Raw genomic sequence first — 16,114 nt, forward strand, 5'->3', positions numbered from 1 at the left:
AGTGCAATCCTTCTCAAAAGGAAGTTATTTATTTAAGTTTTAAACAGGATGAAACCACTAACAAAACTAAGTACTAAATTACAAACGAAACTTCTCAGTAAACGGAATGTCAACAAGAATAACTTCTTAAATATTTGTGGAGGTGAATGGAGTCACACGACGATGAAGAAGCATACAAACAAAATCAAACAAACACAATTGCCATCCATAGCAGTGGACGAGGATATGAAAAAATCAATAATACCATCATGGAACAAGAAACACTGCTTACAAAAGTATCCCCAGAAAACTCAGAATTACCTCTCCATTCGACTGAACCAGAACGTCCAGTATACAAATGGCCGTGCACGTCAATGTGTAACATTCCCAATAAATCTTTAAAATCCTTACAACAGTTCCTCAATCAGTATGTGAAAGGTAAAGACAAAATCAAAATGAAAGTGCTGCAAAATATGGATACCTGTCCAGTGCGCAAATACACAGGACTACAAGGACATTCATCTGCCTGCTTTTCAGGACCTATTTGCAAAAGCACCTTCCATGTTATCAGAATGATATCAACACATCATTCAAATGTAGGAATTCTAGTGTATAAACTGCACTATGCTAAAAGTCCAGCTTTAGAACTAGCCAATTTAAATAACACTCTTCTGCATGGTACACCCAAATACCTACAAGAAGAAATCAACCATATCCAGACAAAATATTTTGGAAGTGAAAGCCACTTACGATACACCCAAATACCTACAAGAAGAAATCGACCATATCCAGACAAAATATTTTGGAAGTGAAAGCCACTTACAAAATGCAATAGCTTTAGAACAGACTAGCAACAATTCTGCACATGGCAACCTTCTATTACACACATACAAAAAAGAAATACTAAAATTTAAAAGTACATTGGCTGAAGTACCAAACCATGCATGTGTGTGTTGCTGCAAAACTTTTTACAAAAGTAACACAAAAACTATAGATGTAACATACAAATAGAAGACAATGGAGATTCCAAATATGAAATAAGTGAACCCTTAATATGTTGCAGTTACTGCCTTGCAATATCTGAAAGACAATAATGAATACTACAAAGAAATAAATATTGAAGAAAGCTTAAGAGAAACAACTAATAATAATTCCAGAGTTATCTGAGACTGTTCAATTTGAACTTCTGAATCCTGCTGCAGTATCCACTCTTTTGGACCATTATGCAATTCATCCATTGCACTCTAATGAGAACATAGATGATGCACTAGAAACTTACCAAATGCGACAAACTAAAGGTTCACCAATGAGCATATGGGAAAGAAGTATAGGGGCACATGCTTTTCTATTACTGTTTCCTACTGGCAAAGGAGGAAGATACGATGATAGACCCACTCAGACAACAGCATCAGAATACCGCTCATTACGAATGTATTCTGAAGATCCCAGATTTAGACAAAATGTGGAATACATATTCCACCTACTCTTTGAAAGTGAACTAGCAACTCTATGTTCTGGAGGTGCACACATATTGAAATCTGGAACCCACTTTCAAAATATGTCAGCTACGCAATGAATACAAAAAGTGCAAGAAAAAGATGATGTTTTATAATCAAGCATAACTAATCTGTTTGCAAACATGCGTGGTACGAAAGAATACTGGTTCCGACGTCACAGAGATGTACGTTGTATGATCAGAAACCTTGGACCACCCACTTGGTTTGTTACATTAAGTTGTGCAAAATATGCATGGGAAGATTTACATGATTTCCTACGCATATCAAACAACAACAAAACCAACATAGATATACTAACACCTGGAGAACTTTGCTCTCTAGATCATGTTAATGTTTCAAGAAATTTCCACCATCGTTTCATTGCTATGCTACACTTTATTTGTAATAAAACTGTTCCTCTCCTCGGAGAAGTGCAACACTTCTTTTGGAGAAAAGAATACCAAGCCATTGGAGCACCACATATCCACATGCTTTTATGGATTAAAGGTGCACCTAAATTTGGTCAGGACAGTGATGCAAGTGTTTTGCAGTTCATCCAAAAATATGTCACTTGTGAAATCCCTTTCACAAACGACACATAATGACCTTCATGGACAAATTGTACAATTTCAAAGACACAAATGTGGCAAATATTGTTGTCACAAATACAAAAACAAAGGGAAATACTACACCAAATGCCACTTTGGTTTCCCTAGACTAGTTACAGAAACAGGTGAAGTGAACAACTTCATGTCTTCAGTTCGACATAGTGTTAAAGGTAAATCACCTAAGAACACGTATTACATAAAAAGAACAGAAGAATCAAAATACATCAATGATTACAATGCAATGATTGCCTTCTTATGGAATGCAAACATAGATGTGCAGTACATTGCAGACAATTCCACGGCAGTTGCACGATATGTTACAGCCTACTTAACAAAAGCAGAAACAACAGAGCTTCAAGACCTCTGGAATGACCTATCATCAGACAAAACACTATGGGCCTCATTACAAATCAGGCGGTCCGGAAATAACGGTGGCGGTAAACCCGCCGCCACCGTTGTTTTTGGACCGCCTGATCCCGACTCCTGCAGGCGGGAGGTGATGTTCCCGCCAGGTCTGAGCTGGCGGGTTTAACACCGCCCGCCTGCAGACGGACGAGGAAACACCGGCAGCATTACGAGATGCTGCCGGTGTTTCCATGATCCCCATTCCCATTGAGTCCTATAGGACTCAATGGGAATGGGGATGAACACCATTCCGCCTCCGTGATTCCTGGGAAACCGGGGTTGTAATGCCCCGGTAATTCCGGGAATCACGGAGGCGGAATGGTAATACGAGTCCGGCGGTAACCAGGCGGTTTTACCACCTCGGTTACCGCCAGACTCGTAATGAGGCCCCTATCTCAGAAATTGTACAGGCTAGGCATAAAAATGCTCTCTCATATAGAATGTGGCACCTACGAAGCTGCAGATCATTTAACCGGTACTGCTTTGTATGGAAAATCTGAAAATATAGTATGGCTAAGTCTTTGTCCTGCTAAATCTAGAAAAAGAGCTCTCAAATCATATGAGGACATAGAAACAATAGCCAAAAATGATCCAACAGCCAAGACATTTTGAAAAACAATGTACTAGACACATACTACCCGAACAGCAGTACCACTTTGGAAACCATGTGTCTATACCACATAGCCCAAAACTTTGCATACAAAAATAATATAAAACCTGATGAAAGCAAAGGTAGACATAGAGTGACAGATTGTGAAGGCAGTTTAGTCAAACTTACCAAACGAAGCTTAATTAATCATGTCAAATTGTCATTAAAAACTCCTCAACCGAAATAACTATATTACATGTCCCTACTACAACTTTGTAAACCATGGAGAAAAGAAGAAGAGATACTAGATAACTAATACTGCTATGAAGAAACTTTCAAAGCAACTGAAAGCACTATCACCGATGTGAACTTTACGCAGTACAAATGAACAGCAACACGAAGAAGAACTGCAGACCCAACTAGATAAGAACACTCCTGACAGTAGTCAACCTTCTCTAACAGGAAGCCAAGAACCACTGGGACAGCCACCAATACCAAATGAGGCAGAATTAGCTATGACTGAAGTAGAAAGCACCATGTGTCACTATGAGGAAGATACAGAAGACTTAACTGTACTACAATCAACACTTAACAAAGACCAGCGCACCATTTTTGAAGAGGTAACAAAAGAAATTGCACATGGTATACAACACGAAAATAAAGTATGTACCTGCGAAAATTACAAACCTATACTGCTGTACGTCAGTGGTGAAGCTGGTTCATGCAAAACATTCTTAATCAAAATCATCAGTAAGTTCCTTCAACAATTGACAAACAAACTGTCAGCTGTTGTAACTGCCCCCACAGGTTTTGCTGCCTACAACATAGGCGGTGTCACTTTACACCAATTACTACTCCTTCCAGTAGAACACCAAAGTAAATTAGACTATTAAAAACTTTCTACAGAAGCTGCAATGGAAGTACGCAGAGTATTAAAACAAATTAAAATGCTACTAATAGATGAAGGGAGCATGGTCTCCAACCTAATGTTGGCTTTGATTCACCTCAGATTGCAAGATGTACTTAAAACAAACTACGAAGAACTCTTTGCAGGAAAACACATTATTGTTTTCGGAGATCTTCTACAATTGACACCAGTGAAAGGTGAACCTATTTTTAAAACCTTAGGACACAAACTCTGCCGTAAAACTGTTGGCAGCATAGGAAATGTCAACCTTTGGCTACATTTCCAATACAGAGAATTAAAAGAAAGCATGCGTCAATCTGCAGACCTCACTTACTCCAACATTTTAAAAAGTATTAGAGTTTGTGTACTATCTCAAGAAGCACAAGCAATATTGAAAACCTGGCACACCCATGCGCTTTATGGTGATAACGCATGTGCTACTGATGTTATGGAACAATAAGCACACAAAAATGTCAATTGTATGGCCTTAATGCCAACTCTTGCAAGCTGTTTCAAATTCATTGAAACAATGTTAAAAAAAGAAATGCAACCAATAATTGAAATTTACTCCACAGACAAACTGGACGTACATGGTATGACACTACCCACGTGTCAGCAAGCCACAACAAGACTAAATACCTCAGAAAATTCAATCTCCAACACAGCTGGGTTGGAAAAAATATTAAACTTATCCTTAAATTGTAGAGTAATGCTTAAACGTAACCTTGACATGGAGCAAGGACTAGTTAATGGGGCACTGGGTACAGTTGTGGGCTTTCAAATATACCCACGTGACAACAACATTCAGTTTGTCAATATTCTCTTTGACAAACTTTCAGAAGTAAAAAGGATAGGGCGCTCAACAGCTCGATTCCTTCTCTTCAAAGACATCTATGTACGTAGAGAACAATTTTCTCTAACTCTTGCATATGCAGTCACCATTCATAAATCCCAAGGTCATACCCTAGACAAAGCATTGATAGATATTAGAAACACAGTCTTTAAAGAGGGCATGAGTATCACACTTACGTACACTTGACGGTCTATTTCTAATCAACTTTGATACAAGTAAAGTGAACGCTGATATTCCTTGCATTTTAGAATACAATAGACTACGTTCACTGTACACCCCCCATCTGAAATCATATCCTGTCCCACAAAAAGGAAAACGTTGTAAAAGAGAACTAATTCAAACAGAAATGCAACAGGATCTGACTGCAAATCCTTCAAAGATAGTAAAAGAAGCTAATACTTCATCAATTACCACAACCAAAGAAGAACCTATTAGTGAAAGTAAATCAGGTACTTCTTCAAAGAAGGAACACAACTCTGAATAAATCGCTCGGACACAGAACTATCTGGTCCATTCAAATTTTCAAATGTAACTGGTGTAAGTTGCTATGCAAATGTAGCAATGAATATTCTATTTCAATTGCCACCAATTGTTAACAACATTTACTTACACAGTACAGACCAATTGTGTTTGCAAATGTTAGTCCTTCATAGAAATGCAACAAACTATCCTGACAACACGTATAGTGTTCACGTAATAAGACAAGAATTGGACTACTGTGCTGGAATGGTGAGGTTCACTATAAACTCACAAGAAGATCCACAAGAATTTCTAATGTACTTACTACAAGTACTTGAAAACAAAAACATACATAATCTTCTAGATTTCATACATGTGAAAACATACATGCATTCTCTGCAACAATGTGACACAGGAACAAATCCCCAATGAGCGATTTGTGTATGTATCCATACCTAATTGTGAATCCATTCCATTTCAGCAACTTGTACAAAATGCAAACCATGGCAGATTGTGTACTATCTGCAATTCAGATAATCGCTCCACCTTACTGATACAAACACATAGGGCCTCATTACGACCCAGGCGGTAATCTGCCGTCATTACCGCCATGGCGTAATGAGCGTTTACGCCGTGGGCCGATGGCGTAAAGAGCGCCACATTCCGACCCATCGCGCACGAGCATTACGCCATGGCGGTAATGCAATTAACGCCATGGCGGAAAAGGCCCCTACCGGCATCATAGGGCGTGCAAGGTGCACTTCCGCCACCGTAAGTAGCGGCCACCGTAATTAGCGGTGGCCGCAATTAGCGGTCACCGTAAAAAGCAGAACCGGAAATAGCGTCATCGCGGCGGAACGGGAAACAGCACGTCGGCCATCTTTAAAAACACAATCCATTGCCATCCTACCGAACAACACCAGATCCAACCCTGACACCTGTCCCAACCAATCACCCACCCATCCAACTACCCAAAAATGCCTAAAGTTGTTAAGAAGGCATGTGACCGCCAGCGCCAGGAAAGATTTAGCCGGGAGGAACTCTGCATGCTTGCGGAGACCCTGCAAGACAACGCAGCTGTCGTTTTCTCCCTGGAAATGACCAGGACAGCGATAGCGAAAAAGAAGGCCATCTGGGCCCTGGTGGCCGAGCGCGTCAGCGCGGTGGGGACCGTACCCCGCACCCCACAGCAGTGCAGGAAGCGCTGGGATGACCTTCGCATACGGGTCAGAGCCGTCATCTCTGCGAACCGCAACCTTGCCCTGGGTACCGGTGGAGGTTCGGAATCCCCACTAAAACTCCAACCGTGGGAGGAGATTTGTGCAACCACGATTGGCATGGAAGGCATTGAAGGCGTCGGAGGGATGGAAAGGGGAGCTCCGACATCAGGCGATGAAGGTAGGTGCCTCAAACAAGACATGCTATAGTCACTGCAGTCCATTCATGTGTAGCACAGGGTTGCCCTAGAGTGTAAATGCAACACATTAGCTCCACACTGCCCATAGCCACATGCGAGCACCACCCTGTATACACTGCTGGCACCCACATACCTGCATCCACATTCCACACAAAAAGGAGACAACCTGCATGGCCCTGCCTGAAATCTGCCTCATCTACTGACCAGAATCATGTCAATCATTGTCATTCCAAAGTCCGCAGACCCATCAATAACGCCCTCCCTCCTTTGCTCCACCACAGGCACAGATTCACACCCCGAGGACCAGGACACCCCTGCGACGAAGAGAGCCAAGAAGGCCAATAATACCATCCCGCACCCTCAACCTCAGCTGCAGTGAGGCAGACCCTACAACAAGCAGAATCCACTGCAAGCAAACCGGACGGCCCACCGGCAAGCACCCCTGTAGGCAGCAGGCCAGCAGCAGCAGCTCCACCTGTACCAACATTGCCTGCCACAGAAGGCACCGGGTCTGCGGCCAGCAGCAACATGGGTGAAACAGCTGCAATTGCTGCTTGTTCAGACTCTGACATTGAGGAGCACGAAGTCAGAAGCCCCACTGACCTTCTACATTCCCCCTGTTTGTGAAACGCCAGCCCCCATGAGGATCACACACAGGGGCACATAGAGGAAGAGGAGTGGCCTTCCACCCCATGCCCAGTCCTCAGTCCACAGGAGGGGAGCAGCCCCTCCATCACACCACCAGCACTGGGCATGGCCCAGCAGGGGCAGCAGTCCCTCGAGAACATCATAGAACGGCAGCAACAACTGTCCACGATGCTGACTGAGCATGCCGCGGAATGTATGGGGGCTATGGCAACCATTGAACAGGCCACGGAGACCCTAAGGGCCGAAGTAGCGCAGAGCACTGCCACCCTGAGGGATGCCATGCAGGCCATGTCTAGGGACATCTGTGGTGAACTTGCCGGGTTGCGTTGTGCGCTCACTGAGCTCACCCACACCCTACAGGACGTGCATGCACGGGGGCAGGCAGGGACATCCTCCGCTGCCAGTTCTGCACAGAGCAGCCCCGTCCGACGTTCCGGACGTAACCTGCGCTCCACAGCCAGGGGTGCCCCGGGGGCCGGGAGAGGGGGCTTGTAACAGCCTGTGGCCACTGTCACAGGCATCTGTTGACACCTACATGGGGTGTGTTGGGGTGTGCAGGGGGGAGATGGGAGGGGGTGTGTTGGGGTGTGCAGGGGGGAGGTGGGAGGGGGTGTGTTGGGGTGTGCAGGGGGGAGGGGGTGTGTTGGGGTGTGCAGGGGGGAGATGGGAGTGGTTGTGTCACGACGTTTTATTATTGAAATACACTTTTTGCTTTCCCGAAATTAAATGTGTGGACATTTTCATTGCATATGTGTGCTTTATTGGTGTACAGTCCACAGTGTGCATGTCCCAGAGACACACAGTGCCCCAAGTGCAGTCTCCATGTGATACACACCAGCCGTGTGTGCTAGAAGCAGTGGTCGATGATAGTTTGGCGCATTGCACGCCCCTCCTGTGCATCGCCTCCTCCATGGGGTGCCGCCCCATCTGCACCCTCCTCATCCTCATCGTCAGGTGTTTGCAGTTCTGCGTCAGGGGGCAGGGGCACATTCCGTCTGACGCACATATTGTGTAGCATGACACATGCCATGATGATCTTTGCCACCTTCTCATGGCGGTACAGGAGTGGCCCACCAGACCTGCTGAGGCATCGGAACCGTGCCTTCATTGGCCGAATGTCTGCTCTATGACCACACGAGTACATGTATGTGCACGGTTCAAGTCCTCCTCGTGCTGGTTCTGCGGGTTCCGGACTGGTGTAAGGAGCCACCTCTTCAGGGGATAGCCTGCATCACCTGTATGTAGGCGAGAATGTATGTGTCAGTCATGTCGTCTGATCAAGAACATGATGTGCCACCATGGCTTGCATCCAACTGTTACTTTGGCTCACTTCTACATGCACTAATTGATTCACGCAATTCAACCAGTATATGCTCATGGCTCCCATGGCCTGTTTTCATGCCATCACCCAATGTATGCAGAGGGGTTGAGTGCATTGTGAGTGCCCATCCACTGTGTCTGTTCATGCCGTTTGGTTAGTTGGCCTGGCACATGTCCTGTGATGGCAATGCGCACATCATTGCAACATTGCTGTGGGCCTCATCATGACCCCAGTGAGCAATGCTGATGTAGACAGGGACATTGTGGGGGCCCTGCTGTCTGTGTAATGGTGTGTTGATGTTTCTGTCCGTCATGTGCCTCCTTCGTGGGCAGTTATGGGGGACAGGCCTATCGGTTGATGGTGTTTGGTGACGTGCATGTAGGTGCTTTTCATTGTTGACAATGTGGTCTGATTTGGTAGAATGCACTTGCAGATGGTTGTGTCATGGTTGGGACACAACCTCATTCACATGGTAGGGCTGCATACATTGGCTATTGGCTTTACTGGTGTTGGGTGGAGTATGGGTTGCTTCAGGGTATCCTCTGTCTCCGTTCTCTCTGCTACTCACAGCCAGGTGGAGTATGCATCATTCCCCCCCCCTCTTTCAGCCAGGTGGAGTATGCATCACCCCCCCTTTCAGCCAGGTGGAGTATGCATCATTCCCCCCCCCTTTCAGCCAGGTGGAGTATGCATCATCCCCCCCCCCTTTCAACCAGGTGGAGTATGCATCATTCCCCCCCCTTTCAGCCAGGTGGAGTATGCATCAACCCCCCCTTTCAGCCAGGTGGAGTATGCATCATTCCCCCCCTTTCAGCCAGGTGGAGTATGCATCATTCCCCCCCCTTTCAGCCAGGTGGAGTATGCATCATTCCCCCCCCTTTCAGCCAGGTGGAGTATGCATCAACCCCCCCCCCTTTCAGCCAGGTGGAGTATGCATCATTCCCCCCCTTTCAGCCAGGTGGAGTATGCATCATTCCCCCCCCTTTCAGCCAGGTGGAGTATGCATCATTCCCCCCCCTTCAGCCAGGTGGAGTATGCATCATTCCCCCCCCCTTTCAGCCAGGTGGAGTATGCATCATTCCCCCCCCCCTTTCAGCCAGGTGGAGTATGCATCATTCCCCCCCCCCCCTTTCAGCCAGGTGGAGTATGCATCGGTACGTCATTCACCTGCCCACTTCCATGACATTGGACTCACCGAGTAGCCAGGATCTTGGGTCTGCATGTCGCTCCATGTAGCGTGGTATTGTGGAGTTCCTCAGGACCATAGAATCATGGGTTGATCCGGGGAATCGGGCACAACAATGTGTGATGATCTTGTTGGAGTCACAGACCATTTGCACGTTGATTGAGTGGAACTGTTTCCGGTTGCGGTACGGTACCTCCATGGCACATGGAACCACCAATTCCACATGGGTGCAGTCGATGGCACCAATGCAACCGGGTATGCCGGCTAGTGCATGGAAACCCACTTTGGTGTTTGCAATCTCCTGGGCAGTCCGTGGTAATGAGATGTGGCCGTCTGTGTGCTTGAGGAGGGCATTGAGCACTTGGATGAGTGTTCGTGAGAATAATGGTTGTGAAATGCCATGCAAGTGCCCCACTGTGTGCTGGTAGGTGCCTGTGGCCAGGAAGTGGAGTACAGACACTACCTTCAGTAGGGGTGGGATGGCGGTTGGAGTTTCTATCATGCTGACAATGTCGTTGTGTGTCATGTCTACGATGGCGGTGATGGTGTCCCGGTCCAAACGGTACAGGGTGTGGATCTGCTCAGCAGTGAGGTTGAATGGATTGGCTCTGATGCGTGGGATTGGGGGCTGCCTGCGTGGTGGCACTGGCTGTGCTGGTGGGGCTTGCTGGGCCTGCCTTGCCCTCCTTCTCCTCCTGCGTCTCCTCTGTGCTGCCTGTTGTTGTTGTTGCTGTTGTAGCACTTTTCATTGCTATCAGGTCCTCCAGCCCCAACATTGCTAGTCGTATTGGTATCATTGTGGAGTGCGACTGGGTGTGGGAAGGGGCGGGGTGTGCTCTTTTTGTGCTTCCTGAGTCTGTATTGCCTTCACCTGTGCTGTTTCTGTGCACCTTTGGCAGCTGCATTCACTTTACATGGCCCTTTACGGTTGGTTCGCGATGGCGTAATTAGCACCATGGCGGTAAGGTACTTAACGGGCTGGGGGATGGCGTTAGGTGCATGTCCGCTTGGGTCGGCATTCGCGTACCTTTCCGCCATGACACTAAGTACGGTGTGGGAGGTCGCGTGCGCGCGCCCTTGGCGCAGTTAGCGGCAGCGTTAACTACAATGCCGCTAATGGCATCGTAGTTAACGGTCACGGGTCATGATCGGACCTGGCGGAAAACGATGGCGGTAACAATTTACCGCCATCGTTTTTCACTTAGCGCCAGGGCCGTAATGAGGCCCATAGTAACTACATAATACTAATGCTTCTACGTTACAATGCAGATGGTACCAAAACTGCAAGCTGACTGGATTCACACATGGTCAAGTGTCACTTTGGTAAGAAAACCTTCACAACAATAGGTATAATCTACCACGCAGGAGCCACAACCAATGCAGGTCACTACACTGCATATATTAAAAAGAAATGTGGATGGTTTGAATGTATTGATAGTAGCATTACTCTAAAGCAGAGATTACCAGCACATCTTACAAACGCTTATTTAATCTTCTTAAAGCCAAAACTTAATAACTAATCTGTACTTTAACATTAACAAAAATGCAATCAAAAGACTATAAACAGTTAGAATACGCCAACAGGTATCTAACTGGCCCAACATTGTATAACAACCACACAGATAAATGAATGGCACTGAAGTGTAACAAAAAATAGACAGTTAGACTACACCAACAGGTATCTAACTGCTTCAAAAATGTGCAACAAGCCAACAGATAGAACATTAACGAGAAACAAAGGGTGAACACTCAAAGGAAACAAACAAATAGTGTGTAGCATAACAAAAAAAGGTTTTTTTTTATCCGACAAGGATTTTTTTTCCCCCAGACCCAATGATTTGAAAAACAAAGACAGAAACTGAGCAAAATGCACAGTACACTGGTTTGTAAACTAAATATGAGGGTAAAAAAAAAGCTAAAATGTCTATTATGCAATGTAATAAGTCTTTATAAAATACATACGCTAACATGCTCTTTTCTTTCATCACAGAAATTAAAAAAGAATATTTCCTCCAAGTACTAAAGTCATGTAAAAAAAAATATCGAATCTCAACAAATGAAACAGTAAGTATATTTTCAAACACTTCAGCCATGCACCCAAGACTCTAGGTCCTAGCCACAGCCACCACAGCATATCACACCTATTGTTGCTTATAACTTCAGTACTTACAACTTTGGTCTTGGGTGCATGGCCTTTGGGCATGCACCCAAGACTCTAGGCACTCCCCATAATCATCTAATAGATATTCGAAACTACAAGTGTATCTATTGCTGTGATATGCTGTGGTGGTTTCATCAATGACATTTGTGATATCATCTTTGATGTCATGGGTGCTAGTTTTAGCATTGCACGGTGGTGACGTGAGTTATGGTTGCTTAGCTTACCAGAACTGGTGAATTTTCAAGGGTTTTTCGGTTTTACTTGTAACAATAACGTCTCTTTAACAAAGTTTTTTCACTGAATTTCATAGGTTTTTATTAGCGCAACTTAACCATAATGTCCCTTTAACAAAGTATTTTCACTGAATATATATATTTTTATATTTTTGTTATTTTTTTTTGGTGAACAAACTTGAGTTAAGGGACAGTTAAGGCAAATACATTCTGTTCAACAAAACCCTTGAAATTCAGTGAAAGAACTTGAGTTGAAGTGACTTTAAGGTGAAACAATATGTTGCAATGAAAACCTTTTTGGTGAATAAATGTTAGTTGAAGTGACATTAAAGTGCTGATTTAATGCCACACAACCCGTGAAATTCGGCAGGTGCTGACGATGTGTCACCTTAACTATGATGCCCGCATTGTGCGGCCCCTAAACAGACTGATGACATCACAAATTACATCACTGATGATATCACATATGACATCACTTACGGCATCATGAGTGACATCAACTGTACAATAAATCACATATGCAAGAAAGAGAGATGTAACTTTTGAAAAGCATGTTTCTGCAATAAAGGTCGTTTCAGCTTGGTTGGAGTTTCCACTTAAAAATGCTGTCCATTTACAACCATGGTATTCTTACGGAACAGAGTTACTCTCTAATAATTGCACATTCTCCATGATGAGTTACTCTAGCACCCTTACCACTCTGTTCTAAAAACAGCCCTGTATGTAAAGTAGACATTTGAGGTGGTGTGTGTATTTATTTATACAAATATATCTATATTTCTATATCTATATATATATATATAAGTATATATATATATATATATTCAGTGAAAAACAACTTCTTTAAGAGAGAGTTAAGGTGATCCGATTTAATGCAACAAAATTCATGAAATTCAGCGATCGTATTTTGAACCTTAACTATGCACCCCCTGTTGTGAAGTGTATGACCACAATGCTAACATCCCAGATCACATTACTGGTGACATCACTAATTACATCATGCATGACATCACCAATGAGATCAATAATGACATCAATTTTGACATCATTGATTACGTAAGTTAGAATATTTGTGTTGACCTCTTTTGATACATATTTTATTTTAGTACACTTAGTAATAATAACAACATGGCATGGTACAATGCACTGATGCAGAAATATGATATGTTTATGTGTGGAGCATTCTTTTGTAGCACTTAACAACTTATACACTTTAATATATGAATATTTAACGTTATACAAATGGTTTGCATTTGATTGTAACAGTAAACAATTACAATAGTTCATTGCAGGGATATGTCAGATATGTCAAAATAATACAATAAGTATGCGTAGTAGTAAAAAATAAATAAGATTAGATAGAAGATGAAACATGCTTAATAGTAAGTATTATCGAAATAGTCAAGGTTCACATTTACATTTACAATTCTCCTTACTGTTATGACAAATTTTATAACAAATAATCACAAACAAAAGAAAGTATGTGCCTTTGTGCCTTGTGATAATATGTAACATAAGATTCAAAGTTACTATACAAAAGAAAATAAATTATGTATGGTACATAATTCCATTCATAGAAAAGAAATGACGATTAGAAAGCACATATTTAATTATAGATATGGCCATGGTATTACTCATATTTGTAGTCATTTATTTTTAAACTAAGTAACACGTTTTTATTCCAATATAACAGATTACCTTCCAAAGTGCATAAATGCTTACATACTATTCTTCTTTGTGATAATGTCTGTATGGACATACAATTTCATATTGCATGTTACATCCAATGAAACAAGGGCAGAATACATTGTACTGTGTAAGTATGAAACATGTAAATATATATTATGTTAAAAAACATTGTTGTCATATTTCAAAATGTAAATATTCAAACAAGTGACATCAGTAATGCCATGCATGATGTAATTACTGACGCTATCAGTGATGTCATCAGTGATGTCATGTATGATGCAATTAGTGATGTCACCAGTGATGTCATCAATGATGACATATGTGATGATATCATTGTGGTCATACGCTGTGCAACAGGGAGTATATAGTTAATGTGGACTGCGATTGCTGAATTTCAGGGGTTTTGTTGAGTTAGACCTGATCACATTAACTCTCTCTTAACCAAGGGCATTTTCAATGAATTTCAAAGATTTTGTTGCTATGTTTTTTCACTTTAAATCTAATCACCTTAATTCTCTCATAATTAAAGTTGTTTCACCAAATTTCATGGGTTTTGTTATACTATAGTTTCTTCGGGGACCACTAGCCTGTTAGTGTTTTATCATATTCAGTGGACATGGGTGAAGGTTGGGACCACTGTCCATAACTGAAGGACATGACTAGTACCCATTCATGTGTTAAAATATATTTGGCAATGCACACTGGCCATGGCTGAAGGCCATGCTTCATGCCAGTTACTTCTGTAATGTAATTAGTGATGTCATCAGTGATGTGACCTCATCATTGTGATTATAGGCTGCGCAACAGGGGTAGAAAGTTAATGTGGCTTTAGCTGAATTTCAGGGGTTTCTTGCGTTAACTTCTCACCTTACCATCCCTGCAACTAAAGTTATTTCCTTGTATTTCAAAGGTTTTATTACAATGCATTGCTCACCTTAATGTTCCTGCAACTAAAGTTTTTTCCTTGAATTTACAGGGTTTTGTTTTTCCAGCCATAATGTCATTAACAATACAGACAATTGGGCTAATGAAAAGTATGTATCATGTGTAGAAAGTAAAATAAAAAGAAACATTGCCCCGCAAATAGACCTGTTGTTAAAAGACTTTGCATATGTACTTAACTTTTTTAAATATTATAAGTGTTTACATTTGTATGTACTGTTGATAAGTAGAAAGTTATTAAAGTGTTACAATAACTGTGTACAGACTACACTCAATGTATCCTTAAATAATTCTTTACAAGACTACTGCCCACATATATTTGTACATATGTTTTATTTTTAAGGTATTATAGCCGCGGCTGCCGAGGCTGCATGCATGCCTAAATGCTGCAATGACTGGGGAGTTCTACCCCTGTTTTCCACAGTAGGTAACCACGGCTATAATGAAATACATACTAATATTTAGTTATTTTACACACACTTAAGGGTCTTTGATCCATGTATACAGTATGTGTTTTTATTGTCTATTTTTATAACTGCAAAGTTGTTCCTGAAAAGGACAGTTTTTGGGCGTAAGGAAAAAAGAGGTAGGAACTGTGGAGGGAAAAACACTAGGATTCATATATATAACAAGAGGTTAAAATAAAAACATTTTTTTCACATTTTGTATTTTGTACATTTTTTTCTGTTTTATTTTATAAAGAATAGGGTCAATAAAAAAATGGGCACTCAAAAATATAACTAGCATTGGCAATTGGCTGTATGATCTAACAGAGCCTTGCCCAAAGCGTCTAGGGTGCCACCTCCCACCTCGATCAAGCTGTAACAGATTTTGTACATCACAATAAAATAAGAAAGATCGGGTGCAGGCAGGATGGACTGAGGTTGGGTGCTAGTTGGTGGAAAATACCTGGTAATCGAAGTCTGTGGCACAGATGAGAAGTGCTGCTGTGATGATCTTGCTCCATGTGATTTGACCTTATGTTTCACATGAGCCTTCCTATGTGATTCCTCCACTTCATCCCAATGAACATAGACAAGATGTTGAATTAACATTAATGTCCTCAAGCTTTGTGACGGCCAGTGTCAATATCCCCTCTGCAAAACCTTACAACAGAAATTATTTGCGCCTGTTTATAACAACAAATTGGATTATCGACTGTGACACCCTTCTAGCCATGTCAGTGATCGAGCCAGTGACTCACTGCAGTGATGCACCTAT

The sequence above is a fragment of the Ambystoma mexicanum genome, chromosome 7q (genome assembly GCF_040938575.1).
Source record: "Ambystoma mexicanum isolate Mex_15411 chromosome 7q, UKY_AmexF1_1, whole genome shotgun sequence".
Classification (NCBI taxonomy): domain Eukaryota; kingdom Metazoa; phylum Chordata; class Amphibia; order Caudata; family Ambystomatidae; genus Ambystoma; species Ambystoma mexicanum.